Raw genomic sequence first — 6000 nt, forward strand, 5'->3', positions numbered from 1 at the left:
GCCAAGGTAGGGGTTTAATAAGTTTTATGCTAAACACAATGCAGCCCATGAACAAGTATTCCTTTAAACTAAAATTTATTTATGTAAACATATTAGTCTTGTAACTAGAATAAATTCAGCCTTTGGTATAAACAAACCTGAAATTTTGAATGTCTCCAGATGTGAGAATGACCCTGTAAAACACTTACCAGTGTCTATATTACAGGAGACTTTTAAAATTCCATCAATCCAAATACTATCCATATACTATCTAGAAATGGAAGAAAAGGAAACAATTTATTCATGAAATTCACTTTTAAATAAATGACAATTATGAAATGCTATCCTAAGAATTATAATTTTTATATTTTAATTTTTGAAAATTTAATTGAAATTGTAATTTTAGAAAATTATAACTTTTCATTTGAGGACTTGTATAATCACTTTACTGTAACAATGAAACTAAACAAGAGAAAAATTCCTCCTTTGGAAGAGACAAAAAATTGCTATGTTTCTGGGTCAACAGAAGAGCCTTGCTAAATACCAACAACAAACATACTGTAATAACACTATCTAAAAATCAAGCAAAATGGAAACATTTACTCATAAGATTCTCATTTATATAATATACATTTATAAATCACTATCCAAAGAATTATAATCTATGAAATTACCATTTGACCTGTTATATAGTCACTTAAATAATGGCAGTAATGTCAAAATAGAAAAAGTTCAAAATTATTTTAGAAGATCAAAAAAATTTGCTGTATTTCTGGATTATTGTAGTATAGTTGTTGACAATAACAAAAATATTATAATTATATATTTGCAAGTAGAGTAAGATGAAGCAATTAATTTACACAATTCACCTTTAAATAACTTAAAGTTATAAAGCATTATATTAAAGACTTATGATTCTGTCAAACTTTCATTTGAGTCAACATAAAATCACTTAACTAATAATAAAACTGAGAGGAAAGAGGTCAAAATAACTTTCATACAGAGAGAAGAAAGTATCTTACTGTGGTTCTGGATCTTCAGAAGTAAGCATATTGGAAGGTAGAATCAACCCAGAAGCTGAAACACTTCTGTTTTCAGGTGGAATGGGGAGGAAGACTGAATTCAGCGCTTGGTGTAGAAACATATGTTGCCAGTGGAGGATGCTGTGGGTCATGGAAGTCCCTTGAAGGAGGGGATTTCTGGAGAGGTTTGTTCTTGCTTTCTAGGAGAGGGGCTAGGCCAGCAATCCTCTTCTTAGAAATTTCCCCTTCCATCCCTTCTGTAACATATGGCTTCTGATGGGAGGATAAGGTGGAGGACCAGAATGTCCACTCATATTGAGAGGGTTAACTCAAAGGAAGGTCCTCAGTATCTGCCATGAAAGAGCATCAGGGCAAGGTCTTTCTTTTTCTTGTGGAGGAGCTGCTGTATCTGTTTCTGAGGTCATAGGGATGGTATCCCCCTACCAGGGATGAGACCATGGATCCCTACCCCATTACAGCATCCTATACCTCTTTCTTCAAGATCTGTCATACAGAGACTTCCCTAGTGGTATCCTAAGGCCTATGCCAAATTTACATCAGGGACATAAAAATACTTTTCAAAATGTTCACATTAAATTCTAACTCAAATTTTTGTCTGAAGTTTCCATTTTTTTCTTTTTTAGGCCATCAAAGTTACTCTCAACCATCAGTATTCCCTACCTGCTATCATGGGCTTTTCTCTCACGGGAAATAATCTGACATTGATAATTACCAGTGATTATTTACAATTTTTCGGAAAGAATTTGACTTCTGTTTTATATGTGTCCAGCTCTTCACATGCATGGCTGATCTGTTGCTTTGGAAAAGACTCTCCTCTATCTCTTTTCACTCTAAAATTAATATTTCAAGAAGATGCATTTTTTTTTCCTTAATGAAGTTCAGGAAGGACATGAAATTTCTATTAGAGCTTTTGCTTTTCACTTTCTAACTGGTTTTCTGATTGCAGCAAAACTTTCTCAGTTTGGAGACTTGTAATATGGTTTTGAAGTGCATTGATTATCCTTTCTTCTTCAGCTAATTTAGTGTACCCTTGGTTTCATTTTTCTTAAAGAGCTTTTAAAGAAGTGTATTAGTTTCCTGTGGCTGCTGTAACAAATAAAAACAAACTTAATGGCTTAATAACAACACAAATTTATTATCTGGACCGCAGAAGTATGAAATTAGTTTCACAGGGCTAAAATCAATGTGTCAGCAGGGTGGTGTTTCCTCTAGAGGCCAGGGGAAAATTCATTTCTAATCGTTTACAGCTGCCTGCATTTCTTGGCTCAAGACCACATCACTTCAACCTCTGGTTGTATCATATCGTTTTCTTTTCTGACTCTGACCCTCCTGCCTGCCTCTTATAAGGACCCCTGTGATTACATTGGGCCCACCCAGATCATCCAGGATACTCTCCCCATCTTAAGATCCTTAACTTAATCAAATCTGTCAAGTCCCTTTTACCATGTAAGGCTCTGGGGATTAGGACATGGATATCTTTGGGAGGGGCATTATTCAGCCTATCACAGAAAGTTTTACTCAGTCACATCAATCTGTTTCTTCCAAAATTCTACAAAGAGGTTTCCATTTTCTGATACATTTGTTTTATGGGATTCCCAGTTCCCACAATCCATGCTGTCTTTTCTAAGAATAGGATCACTCAGCCTTAGCAAAATTCACCCAGAAATATGATCTTTTACTTTTGTAACTTACTACACACATGTCACTTTAGAGTTTTGTAGCACTGCATTTTGTTTAATGTTCAGTTACTCTTCTTTTCCATCCTTCTACCTGTGAAAGCAGCTTTATGCTCTCCTTAAGACTGGAATTTTCATTCAAAGCATTTTTTAAAATGTCTAAAGTCATGTTTCATTTTTTTTTCTGATGTATAATGAAGGTGGTTTTAGTTACACCTACTTGAAATTTTAAGTGTTTTGATGTACCATTTATTGTTTAAAGACTGACCCAACTTGAGATGTTTATATTATTCTTCTTTCAATCTTTTTCTAAGTCTCTTTTCTTGAGCTCAGGTCCTTATTAATGGCCTCCAACCTTTGTATTTCTATTAAAGTGTTCGTGATTCTGGCTTTCATTAAACTTAATTCGATTCCTGCAAATTCCTCTTTATAACCATCTCTGAGATGTGCTCTCTTTACTTCAGAAGGGCAGCCACTCCAATGATCAGTTCTTTCTCTCCAACTGTGTAGAGTTCTAATTATTACAGAATCCTACTATTACTAAAACTACTACCCTCTCCTACAGTAATCTGCAGGGATCTGGGGCTGGTTTGAGGCCTCTTGTCATCACTGCCAGCACTGCAGAGCATCACAGACATTAGCTGACTCTCCATGGCCTCAGAGACCACAGTTGAGCCCCATTATGTTGCCGGGCCAGAGAACTCTGTGGACATTGTGCCTGGAAACACACCAGTGACGAAAACTTGGGGCAGATCTTAACGTAGGTAGGAAAGAAGGGGCAAGAACAGAAACTTCCTAACATGGTAACATAGACAGGGATCATATCACAGAATCCTATGGGATATAGACTAGGCCCCCAGAGGTCAGTGATGATGCTCTGGGACTTTGGCCTCTCCAGCACTGCCCAGTGCCCCAAGCACCCTGGGAATCCATGTCTTGTCTCTCCTTTAAGCCATTCAGTGGCCCTGGTTGAGATGCTCCATTGATCATGGAGCACTGATTGGGAAGATTTGCAGGTTGCCAACTGTCACATATATTTCATGTTCTCTCAAATAACCTTTTAATTCTGTGGCCCTCTTAAGATGACCAGGATTAGCAAATAAAAATACAGGGTATTCAGTTAAGTTTGAATTTTATGAACAATGAATATATTTTAGTATAAATATGTTCCATACAATAGTTGTGACATACTCATAATAAAAAGTATATATTTGCTGTTTATTTGCAACTCAAATTTAACTGGGCATCCTGTGTTTATCTGGCAACCTTTGTCCTGGAGGCAACATTCTGCTCAGTATGGTAACATAAAACTCACTGCTTTCAGTGCCTTTCCTTGTTTTGTGTTTGACCATCCTTGAATGTGTATTGAGGGAAGAATATGGAAAACCCAAGCAAGGGTTTCAACCAGTGGTGTGCTGGAGCCAGAGCCTACCAGCTGGTTAGAGCTGACTGTATGCATCTTTTCCCCACCCTGTGTTCAGTAATGTCTCAGTCATAGCTTGAAACAGACGGTGATTGGCATTTACACCAAGGAAACAGACAAACTCTAGGCATCAAAGTTGTGTCTACCTTCCAGCTCCCCAGCCCCCCGGACAGCTGGTTGTTTTAACTCGCACACGACTGATTATGATCAGTCCCCTTTAACCATAAACTCTATCATTCTTAGGATGTGTAAAAAGCACTCAAGTCAGTTTTTCCCTCCTTAGAGTAAAGGTGAATGAGAAATACCATTGCCACCAGAGGTCACCCTTAACCTCCCAAAGCCAAAATCACCCAGGCTACAAAAGGAAACTCCTTTTGGAACACAGAATCAGGAAAGACATTTTCTGTACCATAAGGTAGAGAACCTAAAATTCAGTATACATTTTAACCAATCACTGTGGAGTTTCCATAGAATGTAAAATAGTTAAAACCAGTATTACGGACATTATTTAGCATCACTTTCCCATTGATTGTCAAGTACAGAAACTTATTTTATTTATTACAGTTTTCTCCCTTCAGCATAACCAAAAGAAATTAAAAAAAAATAAGATATGGAGGAAACTGTACTTCATTAAGGTTTAGCTTTACCTACACATACCTTAGACATAGAGTGAAAGCGTAGAACCAAGGAGAAGGATTCAGTGGAAGTAAAACACCTTGATGCTCACTTGATCAATAAGAGGTCATGATTCATAGTATTTGACTTAAAACATAGCTCTGCTTAAGATAAAGCTCTGTTCAGTCTATATTTTCTTGAATATTTATTAATAAAACTAAAAGTATTTACTGGGCATTGTCTATAAGTTGTTTGAAATGAATAAAATATTACCATCTCTGGGCTGAGTCCCTTGAAGGAATTATATATATATTTCCAAATAGTATTTGGTTTAGTAGAGGTTTCAACAAGGTACTGTGAGAATTCAGATACATACAAGTCACTGTAACATGTCTCTTTGCTCTTAAATTTGTTGGCTGATTTATGGCTTAGATGTCACCTTGGTGTGAACAAGAAGCATACATTCTATTGGGGGAAGGTATGAAAAAGTAAAGAAGTAAATAAATGCTAAGATAATTCCAAATAGTCCCAAGCACTATGAAGAAACTAACACAATATAATGAAATAGAGGTGGACTGGAGTATAATAGGCAGGGTCAGATAAGGTCTCTCCTGGGAGGAAACATTTGGGTCCTGAAAGAGAAGTTAGTTCTGTGAACATCTGAAGGCAGAAGATTAGAAATTTAAAAAGCTCTATAGTGGAAACTCAGGGATTCTTACAGAGGTGAGAATTAATGGAGTTATTGAAATAAAGTACAAGATTTGTTGGTAGGCATGTCTGAAGGAATACCCTTGCGAATGTAATGGGTGGACCTAGTTAATTAACCTCTCTACACAGTGAGCTGGATAGATGAGTTTGTTATTAGGTGCAATTAATCTCCTGCAGACTCTGGGAGGAGAACACAAATGTGCCCCAGAGAGAAAAGGTAAAACACCCTTGCAGAACAGCTCGCTCCAAAGGTTCTGACCATCAGAACTCACCTCAGAAGATGAACTCCTGTTCAAACTACCCGGGGAGATGTGAAACCATCAGCCTGTGCCCAGAAACTCTAGGAGCCAGTCTAACGTGCTGAAATTGAATAACAGAAAAGTTAAAAGAGGACTTTTCCAATATTTGAAGTGATGAAAGGTTTTTAAAGTTTAAAATCATTGTAAGTAAAATTATATAAGTCTATAAAACTGGGAAGGGATTTTTAAAGGCATCTTAATGAACTTAAACTTAACAATCATATGAAACTGATAAAGGATTTTTTAAGGCACCTTAA

This window comes from Orcinus orca, chromosome 5, assembly GCF_937001465.1.
Source record: "Orcinus orca chromosome 5, mOrcOrc1.1, whole genome shotgun sequence".
In the NCBI taxonomy this organism is placed as follows: Eukaryota; Metazoa; Chordata; class Mammalia; order Artiodactyla; family Delphinidae; genus Orcinus; species Orcinus orca.